This window comes from Triticum dicoccoides, chromosome 4A, assembly GCF_002162155.2.
Source record: "Triticum dicoccoides isolate Atlit2015 ecotype Zavitan chromosome 4A, WEW_v2.0, whole genome shotgun sequence".
Lineage (NCBI taxonomy): Eukaryota > Viridiplantae > Streptophyta > Magnoliopsida > Poales > Poaceae > Triticum > Triticum dicoccoides.
In genome coordinates, this window is record NC_041386.1 from 374,177,504 (window position 1) to 374,190,561 (window position 13,058).

The window sequence follows — 13,058 nt, forward strand, 5'->3', positions numbered from 1 at the left end:
GTACCAAGGACCCCGAGTCTGATGATGAAAAGCCGGGGAAGGGAAGAAAGAACGGCAATGCTAAGGGGCAGCAGTATAACCAGGGAGGCAATGGTAAGCGCAGGGCTGATAATAGTTTTGACTTTGTGGCTAACACCAATGCACAGAATAATGGTCAGCATATTAAGGGTAAACCGCCCCCACGGGCCGGAGGATCCGGTATCAATCTTGAGCATATGTTAAATCAGCCCTGCCCAAAACATGGTACGAAAGAGAGACCATCCGGGCACCTCTAGAAAGATTGTCACATTATGAAAGAATACAAGAATTTCAATCATTTCCAAGACAGTCATGGGCCAGGTGGTGGTTCTGGATCCGGCTTTCACGGTCCGGGTTACGCGGTGGCGGTTCTAGCTTTGGATTCCAGGGAAATCAAAGTAATCACGGCAATCAGGGTGGTTACAACCAGCAGAGTAATCAGTGGGGTCAACAACAACAACAGTATGGTTATTAGAGCAACCCGAAGCAGTTGAATAGTGGGCAATATCATGTTTTTACTACTAGCTTGTGTAAACATGATCACAAGCTTCATAGGAGGTCAGTCAATGCTGTTGAGCCGGCGGTTCCACGTTACCTGCGTTGGTCTGAGTAGCCCATCGTGTGGAGTAGGGAAGATCACCTGCATTGGGTTGATAATCCGGGCCATTTGGCTTTGGTGGTCACACCTCAGGTTGGAGGGCATAAATTTACCAAAGTACTTATGGACAGAGGGAGCATCATCAATATCCTTTATTATGAAACTTTCCGTCGCATGGGTTTGACTGATAAAAATCTTAAGCCATCAAACACTGTTTTCCATGGTGTAGTGCCTGGTAAGTCGGCATATCCAGTTAGTAAGATAGCTCTGGAAGTCATTTTTGGGGATGATCGTGATTCTAGGTCGGAGACATTGACCTTTGAAGTGGTCAAGATCCACAGCCCATATCATGCTCTGTTTGGATGGTCGGCTTATGCCAAGTTCATGGTGCAGCCGTGTTACGTGTATCTGCAGCTCAAGATGCCGGGTCACCAAGGAACCATTACAGTGCATGGAAGCTGTAAGATAGCTTTGGAATGTGAAGAAGGGGATGCAACTTATGTTGAGTCGGTTTGTGCGACGAAGAAATTAAAATTTTACGACCCGACGGATATGACATCTTTGAAAAAGCCAACCACAGAGCATGATCCGGTTTTAAAGTTTAAATCGACAGACAATACCAAGATGGTTGATTTTGTCCCTGGCGACTTATCCAAGTAGTTCAGCATCAGTGCTAATATGGATCCGAAATAGGAAAGCACGTTCATCGAGTTCATCCGTGAGAACCGGGACATCTTTGCGTGGAAGCCTTCAGACATGCCGGGTGTACCAAGAGAACTCGCTGAGCACACTCTCAACATTGATCCAAAATTTAAGCCGGTTAAATAGTTTCTTCACTGGTTTAATGAGGAGAGGCGGAAGGCCATTGGAGAGGAAGTAGCCCGGCTCTTGGCAGCTGGGTTTATCATTGAAGTTTTTCATCCAGAGTGGTTGGCTAACCCGATGCTAGTACTTAAGAAGAACATCACTTGGCGCATGTGTGTGGATTACACGGATTTAAACAAAGCTTGTCAGGCTGATCCTTTTGCTCTCCCTCGTATTGATCAGATATTGATGTTACGGCGGGTTCTGAGCGTTTGAGTTTTTTGGATGCTTATTCTAGTTATCATCAGATCAAGATGGCCATTAAGGACAAGGAGAAGATAGCTTCCATAACTACTTGTGGAGCCTTCTGCTATGTGTCTATGCCTTTTGGGCTCAAGAGTGCCCAGGCGACTTACCCGAGATGTGTGAAAAAATGCCTTCATAACCAAATCGGGCATAATGTTCATGCTTATGTGGATGACATTGTGGTAAAGTCCAGAGAGAAGGAGACGTTGATAAATGACCTGAAGGAAACCTTTGATAATCTCTGGGTTAATAAGATGATGCTTAACCCGGCTAAATGTGTTTTCGGAGTGCTAGCAGGCAAACTCTTGGGGTTTTTGGTGTCTAACAGAGGTATTGAAGCTAACCCGGAGAAGATCAAAGCCATCACTTCACTGGCTAAACTAGCGTGTATCAATGATGTGCAACGCCTGGCGGGTCGTATGGCGGCGTTGAGCCGGTTGGGAGAGAAGGCTATCCCTCTGTATCAGATGATGAAAAAGACAGATAATTTTGTCTGAAGTGATGCTGCTAATACAATGTTTGAGGATTTGAAAAAGCAGTTAGCTGATCCGCCTGTGCTTGCCGCCCCTATTGTTAAAGAGCCTTTGTTGTTATATGTGGCTGCTAATAGTCGGGCTGTCAGTGTGGCTATTGTGGTGGAAAGGAAGGAAGCAGGAAAGGAGTATCTAGTTCAAAGGCTGTTTTATTATATCACTGAGGTGCTTATTGAGTCTAATCAAAGATATCTGCACTGGCAGAAGCTTGTATATGGGGTGTTCTTGGCCAGCCAAAAGCTTAAACACTATTTTCTGGGTCATCCCATCACTGTGGTTAGCTGTGCTCCTTTGGGAGATATCATCCCAAACAGGGAGGCAAATGGCTGGGTTGCTAAGTGGGCTATTGAGCTTGGAACTCACGGGTTAAAATATGTGCATCGCACGGGCATCAAGTCTCAGGCGCTGGTGGATTTCATAAATGACTGGATAGAGCCGCAGATGCGAGAGGAAAAGCCAGAAAACACGTATTGGACTATTCACTTTGATGGGTCTAGGCAATTGGAGGGCTCGGGGGCTAGAGTTATTCTTGCTTCCCCTCGAGGTGATAAATTTTGTTATGTTCTCCGTTTGATGTTTCCCTATACTAACAATGCAGCTGAGCATGAGGCCCTGCTCCACGGTCTTCGGATGGCTAAGGAGATGAATTTCAGCCGAGTTAGGTGCTTTGGTGTCACAGCCCTAGATTATTGCTTGTATTAGTTGCATCATAGAGCACTCATGCATCATGATTCCAAGATGTCCTTTCGCAATGATTGAGAATTTTGGCAAGAGCTATATATCAAACCAGAATTTAGGAACATTTTTAAGGATTTATTTTTGGGACTTTGAATTTAAATCAATAGCTATTTGAATTTGAGTTATATTCATATAACTAGAATATAATTTCAAATATCTTTGAAACATTTTATGTGCATTTGGAAATGTCCATTGTGCAACATAAAATTATTCAAAGGGTTTTGTCACTGTTTTGAAATTGCTTTGAATTTTGAACAGTGGCAGAATATTAAACAACAGAAAACATAACATAAAAAAAACAGAGCGACCTTACCTGGCACTCACCTGGGCAGCCCACATGGCCAGTCCACTTGGCGGCCCAGCCCACCAGGGGCACCGCTGTCTTCAATCTCTGCCTACTGGCAGAGGCATCTCGACGAGCCCGTACCCGAGCCTCCACCTCCTGCTTCAGCCGCGCAGCCCCGACCCCTCCAGACGTGCCACGGAGACGCCCCGAGACCCCTCTCTCCTCTTCCTCACTCGTTACTCTCTCTCCCCTCCTCTGGTTCTCTCACCCTCGTTGTTCCCTACCTCACGAACCGCGCCGCCGCCGCCGACGAGCTCCACCACGGCCGCAACCACTCCCTCGCTCCCTCTCCGTGTCCCCGAGATCCGCCTCGCCGTCCTCTTCCTCATCGCCGAGACGCACGACACCGGGAGCCCCGTACCGTCGTCCTCGCCTGCTTCTTAAACCCTCGGTCGTGAAGATCTCCAGCAACCACACGCCGCCGTCAGCGCGTCCCCGAGCCCGCTAAGCTGCTCTACCGACCCGATGTGAGCTCCGCCACACTCTCCCCCTAACCCCGTCGTCTTTTGCGTCTGCCAGCTAGCCCCGCCGACGAAGCCGAGCACCGGCCACCGCCATGGTTGCCGTGGCCATCGTCTCCGGCCACACCGCAGCCTCCCGCATGATCCCCTGGATGCGCGCGAGGATGGGCATCCCTCTGGTGCCTCCATCGCATCATGCCGAGCCATGTAGCGCCGTCCCGAGCAACTACGGCGATCCTCTGTCGTCTGGTTTGGTCGCCGGCGTCCAACTCCCGTGGCTGGTGACGTGGCACCATCATTAGCGCCTAACTAACCCCCCATAGAGTCACTGACAGTGGTACCCGCATGTTTAACTCAGCGGCCTAATTTTCCTGGTTAAGATTAGTTTATAACCCAGCGGGACCCACTTGCCAGAGTTGACCGTGCTGACTTGGCAGTTGACTGACCCCACACGTCAGGTCTGACCTGGACTAGCACCATTGCCCTTCTGACCTCATGGTTATGTCATGCTGACGCAGTAAATAATCTATGTATTTAAAATAATTCAGAAATTCCAGAAATTAGTTAAAACTTCTAAAAATCATAGAAATTCAACCGTAGCTTGGAATGAAATAATTTATATATGAAAAATGATCAGAAAAATCCAATCTATCCATCTGTGGCATTTTCATGCATGTTAGAACAACTTGTAGCTGCTGAATTGGAAAAATCAATAAATGGCATTTGAAATGCCTTACATGGAGTTTGAATTTAAACCTTTGGTTCAAACTAACTTCATTTAATATGGTTGCTAGCTGCATTAGCCCAAACATCATACATCAGATTGTTGCATTGCATTGATTCTGTTCTTCCTTGTTTGCCGGTGTTTGTCCCCTCTCAATAGACGTGGTGTCGACGATGTGTTCGATGACACCGATGAAGAGCTATAATATCTTCAGAAGTGCCAGGCAAGCAAAACCTCGTTGTTCATTTCGATACAATCACACTCTCTCGCTCCTGCTCTCTTTTACAGCATTAGGACAACGACGTTTCAACTGTGACATGCTGCGGTAGCTGAACCCCTTTCCTCTGCATGACCTGTCATTGCCACAGTAAATAGATGAAACCCACTAGCATGAGTAGGAGTTGTTTGAGCCCTGATGTGCCTACTCATTCATGCTTGTTTGTCATGCCTGCTACTACTTAGAGTTGAGTCAGGTCCGATCCATCAGGGATGAATTGGAAAGTTGTGAACATGTCCTACTATTGAGAGCTAAGTGTGTGAACACGATTTGGTAAAGGTAGTGGTGAGAGGCCATATAGGAGTACATGGTGGGTTGTCTCATTGAAACCGCCCTCAGGAACTGAGTTCTGTGTTTGTGATCCATGAACAGTTACTACCACACATTGGGCTCCGGGCCCTCCAAGCTCTCTCGACTTATTAATCAACCTGATCTTGGAGTTGAAACTAGTTTTTGGTGTTTGTAGGTAGTGTTAGTAGTCTACCAAGTGGCACCTGGTACAGGTGGGCTTGGGACAGACTAGGCACAGTGGCATGGTGTACCAAGTGGCACCCGGATGGTGGGCTTGGGAAGCCTGCTCACATCGTTTGGGGCCGTGAGCGACAGCCCGGCCGGATCTCCTTGAGGATGGAACCCGAATAGGCGATAAACCTGGACGAGAGACTTGTGTGGTTAGTCAGGTCGTGGCCGACTCTCTCGCCAGGCTTCCAATTGAAGGTTGCCGAGATACACGGTGTGTACATGGTGGTAAGTGGCGAGAGCGTGTGTGAAGAAGTACACCCCTGCAGTGTTAACATCATCTATTCAAATAGCGTGTCTGCGGAAAAGGACTTCTGGGTTGCCTGTACTGTTCATAGACAAGTGAAAGTGGATACTCTAAAATGCGCAAGATAAGCGTGAGTGCTATGGATGGCCTTCTCATAGGAAGACGGGAGTGGATCCATAGTGGTGTATTGATATGGTGAATATGTGGACTCGTGTGCGCCACCTCAAAAGAGTTACTTGCAGTCATAGTTTAGGATAGCCACTGAGTCAAAGTTGGCTTGCTGCAGTCAAACTCCACCACCCCCTTTGTTGATACTGATGCATATGTAACTAGTTTTGATGTAAGTCTTGCTGGGTACATTTGTACTCACGTTTGCCTATTTTATGTTTTGTAGAGAGACATCAGTCTCGCTAGTAGTTCCCTGTGGGCTGCGACATTTAGCTTGATACCTCAGCTACGATCTTGTGCCCTCGGCAGGATCTGGTAGATAGTAAGGCTTCTCGGCCTTTTTTTATTTGTAGATGTCTGTACTCAGACATGTTAAGCTTCCATATGTGCTTTGACTTGTATGCTCTGAATGTTGGGTCATGAGACCCATGTTTGTAATATCTCGCTCCTCGGAGCCTAATGAATAAATACTTGAGTCGTAGAGTTATGTTGTGATGCCATGTTGTATTTACACATATCGAGCATATTGTATGTATGATTAAAATGCTTGGTATGTGTGGGATCCGACAACCTAGCTGTTTATCCATGGTAGCTTCTCTTATGGGGAAATGTAGTCTTATGCTTCCATGAGCCACAGTAATCCGCTATAGCCCGGTTCACTGGAGTCCTGCTAGCCCAGCACTACTGCTCCGGAACACTTGACTGGCCGGCATGTGATTCACTTCCATCCTGTGTCTGTCCCTTCGGGGAAATGTCACGCAGTGACATCCGTAGTCCTGCCTAGCCTACTACAGCCCGGTTCACCGGAGTCCTGTTAGCCCAGTGCTACAGCCCGGATTCGCACACTGCTGACCGACATGCTCGATGTTGATTCATGTATGCATGTCCCCGTAAGTTAGTGCCACTTTGGGTTCATGACTAGTCATGTCGGCCCGGGTTGTCTGTCATATGGATGCCAGCGACACTATGATATACGTGAGCCAAAAGGCGCAAACGGTCCCGGGCCATGGTAAGGCGACACCCATGGGAATACCGTGCATGAGGCCGCAAAGTGATATGAGGTGTTACCGGCTAGATCGATGTGACTTGGAATCAAGGTCCTGACAGCTTTGGTATCAGAGCCTGACTGCCTGTAGGATTACCAAGCCAACTGGTCAAAGTTGAGTCTGGAAATGCTTTAGTTATATAAGGGAATTGATTATGGAAGGGAACGTAAGGCTCTTTTTACTCCTTTACCTTATGCCCTTCTGATCTGAGTCACCCTCTTCTTTTCTGTGGGGATTAAGAACTAGGTCTTCTCATCTATCTGTCAAGATGACGAGTTACTATGTTAGAGACTTATAAGATTGATAGATTCAAGTCTCAGTTCAGTTTCTAGTACTTCTGTGTGTTAACAGTTGATCTCGGAACCTTGATATTGTGATGTTGAGTGGTAATGCCACCATTTTTGCAGGATGTCTCAAATCTTTTTGAGCATTTACAGTCGTTATGCTGTCCGAGTCATCCCAGGTTTCTAAATAGTCTAATGCATTTGCAAATCCCTTCTTTTCGTTCCCGATGTTCCTTTGGGCCAGATTAACCACACTAACCAATGTGTTGAGGTACTTCATTGCCTCGATATATATGTTGGAACTATTTTTGTGACACTAGGTTATCTTAGAGTACCACCCAGTAATCTAGCAATGCTTTGTATCCCTAGTGTGATGATTCTGGCCATTATTCTTGAAAGCATCCCGTGATGCTACTTAGTAGTAGGTATTCTACTCCTGGGTTTTTGAGCCCAAAATTCACCCTACTCACTTCTAGTTGATAGTGTTGCTAGTTCCTTTAGGATATTAGTAACCCTTGCGATAGTCCTCGAGGTCCGTGGTATTTCCTTCTTCCAAATACTATGAACCATTCTTGGCAGAAGTTCTTTTAACCAAAAGATCATAGCTAGAGTGCTCTTGATAAGTTCTCCATTCTATATTGTGACTCTGCCAATTCTACCTCTCCGCATGGATTATCTGGAAGAAACCTATGAACTTGGTTCGACATACTAATCTATGCATCCACAACTCAGAAAATCATACGTTCCTTTGAGTTATCCCTCTTTAGTTGTTTTCTGACCTTCGTCTATCAATTGGTAGTCAAGAGTATGTGTGCATTGTGTTCATCGATGCCTATTATTCTGGTGGTCCGTCAAGCCATTATATTCCGGAATGAATAGGAGAAACAAACTCCAGTACCTTGTCCACTTCGAGGATTGGGTCAAAGTAGTTGTATTCCATAGATCAAAATGCCAATTCAGCTTTTGCTCTGTTCTACCTTGGAGTGTCACCCTCTTCTATATCAAGAATGACGTGAGAATTGTACAATCTCTTATGAATTCTTGATATAGTGATATTTTCGCCATCATTATTCATTTCTTGGTCTCCGTGTTGGTTGTAACTGGAATGCCGACAGGTGAACCGTGATGTGTGGAATCAATACTCCTAGCAACCCCATTGCTTGGTAGTTAATGGACAATAGTATCACTCTTGGCGTGTTGGTTATTGAATCACTATTCTAGGATTGATCGTGCTACCTAGTCCATATTTCGGGTGCACTCTTTGATCAATGAGTTAGGATTTTGTCAAACCCTTGCTATGTTGATCATATCGTCTTGCCCTGAAAAGCAAGATTGTTCTCGAGCTTAATAACATATCGGTGGGTTGTGATTTTCCAAATATCTTCTTGGAAGTATCACCAGGTTGTCCCCTAACCGCTATGTTGAGCTCGTGATCAAGTTGGTTTCTTGTAACCAACCCTTCTCCAAGAATCTGTGTTGCATACCCCTGAGCTAGTTGGTTAAGCTAAACAACAACTTGGAGAGTTGGAAGATAAAAGCTTGTCCGACCTAGCTCATCACTAAGGGATATCTTGTATGTGTGTTGAAGGAAGATGGTATTTTCATCGATTGACTCTCGTGATCAGTTAATGGGACCTATCACCTTATCCAACATTTGATTTGAGTATGGGCTATCGTCAAATCGAATTGGAACCAATGATATCCGTAATGTTGTCTTACTCGTGGTTAATCCCTCGAGCATACACCATTATATCTTTTGGGTCTGACCAATGCTATCACCTTCTTCACAAATTGTGGAATTACATGTATATGGAAACCTGGTTGAGTTGTTGTTGAGCCCATCGGCAACATCTTTATCTTATCCATGATTCATGTTGAACATCAAGATAGTCTTGGATACTTGTGTAAGCATTTTTTTCGTGTCCCGTGCATGAAGTCTATGTTTGGATGAAAGAAGTGACTTCCTCTAATTCACGGGCACTTGGTGTAAGTTGCCGCCGTGAATTCGAGAAAGATTGTTTTTGCTTCCTCTAGAATCATCCCAAGTCAGTCATGCACATGTGCGAAGTATTATGTGGTTTAGAGACTTGCAACCTTCATTCTATATGTATCCCTAGCACACCAAGCCACTGATTGATTTGCCCAAGGAAAAGGAATCTGTTGTGTTAATTCTAGGTCATGCACAAGACTTCGATATCCTCTATGATGGTTCCCAGCCAGAACTCGGTAGTGTTTTGTTGTAAGACTACTACGTGGTCATGCTTGTCTGGGACAACGTGTTCAAATGTACTTAGCAGAACCAGCTCATGTTTCGGAGCTTGCTATCGTAGTTCATCTCCCGAGAATCTCGCAATGTCATCTCGTCGATTTGTGTTGCAAAATTTCTTTTCCAGATATGTTGTTTAAATTATCCTGTTACCAACCAGATCTGAATCTCAGGCAGATATGACGGTTGGAACCTCTTCCAAGAACTATGATATAGGTTCTAGTGAAGTGGACGCACCTAGCTGGAAGCACTATTATTGTAGTATCTTGAGTCGGCAATTTGGCCACTCTTCCATGAGGAGTTGGTATGACTTAGTCCATAAGTTGTTCCTTATGGGTTCTTTGAGTTTCCGAAGTCAGACCCTTACTTGATGTTCCAGATACCGAATGGTATTGGGTCAAGCTGGTACATCAAGGAGAACATTAGAAGCGGAGTGCTAAATGTCTCTCGGTCGATCATCCAGATTTTTGTTTCCTTGGCCTCGCTAAGGTAAAATCTGAGAAAGTGTTGTCCTCCTCTACACCTGCATCCTCCATCGTTATTCATCATGGTAGTACAAGGTGTCACCAGGATCTTGGCATAGATGTTGGTAAAACCTTGATGAATATGGAAATGCTCAAGTTCTTGAAAGAACGCTCAGTCACTAGGTTATATTCTTGGTATCAACTGCAATGTGCCTTCCATTTGCCGAGTTGTTCTATAACTGTAGTTTCCTTTCCAAACTAAGTATGCCATCCCCTCAAATTCCTTCAAACGATCAATTGTGATTTTCCTCAGGCTGGTATGAAGAGTTTCAATGATCTATTGATCAGAAGTAATTCTTTTCGCCACTTAAGGTAATAATTTTACGAGTCACCTCCCCCAAGGTGCCCCGTTGTGGAATCATGCCAATCAATCTCCTTGCTACTTTGAAACCTATGCACCATCCTGCTCTAGCGTGGAATTGTTGCCTACCAAATTGAACCTCCGTCATCTGTTTCTTCCATCCCTCCTGATGTGTGTCTTGTGTCTCAGCTCAAGAAATGTTTCTACGTCTCATTTCGTGAGTTGATCTTGTGTTCTTTAAGATCGATGATCCATTCTTGTGAGGTTGTCTTGCTCTCTTGTCGCCATGTTGGATGAAGTTCTTGAAGGAAAGGATGTCATAGTCAATATGATGTAGCGGATCAACATCTCCGAGAAGGGCAGTTGGATCGAGAAGATCGTGTTAGCTTTGTGTCCCCGCTGTCTTCTTACCTCACGCCTTGAATCTCGGGACGACATTATTGTTTAGTGGGGGTGAGTTGTCACAGCCCTAGATTATTGCTTGTATTAGTTGCATCATAGAGCACTCATGCATCATGTCTAAATTCCTGAAACATGGAATTGAGGAAAGTGGAAGCCTCAAAACTTAAATAAAAAAGGGCAAAGAACCCTGGAAATCTCATTCTTTGTTTCCAAGATGTCCTTCTGCAATGTTTAGTGGGGGTGAGTTGTCACAGCCCTAGATTATTGCTTGTATTAGTTGCATCATAGAGCACTCATGCATCATGTCTAAATTCCTGAAACATGGAATTGAGGAAAGTGGAAGCCTCAAAACTTAAATAAAAGAAGGGCAAAGAACCCTGGAAATCTCATTCTTTGTTTCCAAGATGTCCTTTTGCAATGTTTGAGAATTTTGGCAAGAGCTATATATCAAACCAGAATTTAGGAATATTTTTAAGGATTTATTTTTGGGACTCTGAATTTAAATCAATAGCTATTTGAATTTGAGTTATATTCATATAACTAGAATATAATTTCAAATATCTTTGAAACATTTTATGTGCATTTGGAAATGTCCATTGGGCAACATAAAATTATTCAAAGGGGTTTGTCACTGTTTTGAAATTGTTTTGAATTTTGAACAGTGGCAGAATATTAAACAACAGAAAACATAACAGAAAAATAAAACAGAGCAACCTTACCTGGCACTCACCAGGGCAGCCCACATGGCCAGTCCACTTGGCGGCCCAGCCCACCAGGGGCACCGCCGTCTTCAACCTCTGCCTACTGGCAAAGGCGTGTCGACACGCACGTGCCCGAGCCTCCACCTCCTGCTTAAGTCGTGCAGCCCCGACCCCTCCAGATGTGCCACGGAGACGCCCCGAGACCCCTCTCTCCTCTCCCTCACTCGCTGCTCTCTCTCCCCTCCTCTGGTTCTCTCCCCCTCGCTGTTCCCCACCTCACGAACCGCGCCGCCGCCGCCGACGAGCTCCACCACGGCCGCCGCCACTCCCTCGCTCCCTCTCTGCATCCCCGAGCTCCGCCTCGCCGTCCTCTTCCTCATCGCCAAGCTGCACGACGCCGGGAGCCCCATACCGTCGTCCTCGCTCGCTTCTTCAATCCTTGTCCATGAAGATCTCCGGTGACCGTACGCCGCCGTTAGCGCATCCCCGAGCCTGCTAAGCTGCTCTACCGGCCCGCTGTGAGCTCCACCACACTCTCCCCCTAACCCCGCTGTCTTTTGCGTCCGCCAGCTAGCCCCGCCGATGAAGTCGAGCTCCGGCCACTGCCATGGTTGTCGTGGCCATCGTCTTCGGCCACCCCGCAGCCTCCCGCAAGATCCCCTGGATGCGCGCGAGGATCGGCATCCCTCTGGTGCCTCTAGCGCGTCAAGCCGAGCCCTGTAGCACCGTCTCGAGCAACTCCGACGATCCTCCGCCATCGGGTTTGGTCGCCGGCGTCCAACTCCGGTGGCTAGTGACGTGGCACCGTCATTAGCGCCTAACTAACCCCCCTAGAGTCACTGACAGTGGGACCCGCATGTTTAACTCAACGGCCTAATTTTCCTGGTTAAGATTAGTTTATAACCCAGCGGGACCCACTTGCCAGAGTTGACCGTGCTGACTTGGTAGTTGATTGACCCCACACGTCAGGTTTGACCTGGACTAGCGTCGTTGACCTGCTGACCTCATGGTTATGTCATGCTGACGCAGAAAATAATTTTTGTATTTAAAATAATTCAGAAATTCCAGAAATTAGTTAAAACTTCTAAAAATCATAGAAATTCAACCGTAGCTCGGAATGAAATAATTTATATATGAAAAATGATCAGAAAAATCCAATCTATCCATCTGTAGCATTTTCATGCATGTTAGGACAACTTGTAGATGCTGAATTGGATAAATCAATAAATGTCATTTGAAATGCCTTACATGGAGTTTGAATTTGAAGATTTGGTTCAAACCAATTTCATTTAATCTGGTTGCTAGCTGCATTAGCCCAAACACCAGCATGTTGCCATGTCATGATCATACATCATATTGTTGCATTGCATTGATTGTGTTCTTCCTTTTTTGCCGGTGTTTGTTCCCTCTCGATAGACGTGGTCCTGACGATGTGTTCGATGACACCGATGAAGAGCTATAATATCTTCAGAAGTGCCAGGCAAGCAAAACCCCCTTGTTCATTCCGATACAATCCCACTCTCTCGCTCCTACTCTCTTTTACTGCATTAGGACAACAACGTTTCAACTATTACATCCTGCGGTAGCTGAACCCCTTTCCTCTGCATGACCTGTCATTGCCACAGTAAATAGATGAAACCCACTAGCATGAGTAGGAGTTGTTTGAGCCCTGATGTGCCTACTCATTCATGCTTGTTTGTCATGCATGCTACTGCTTAGAGTTAAGTCAGGTCCAATTCATCGGGGATGAATTGGAAAGTTGTGAACATGTCCTACTTTTGAGAGCTAAGTGTGT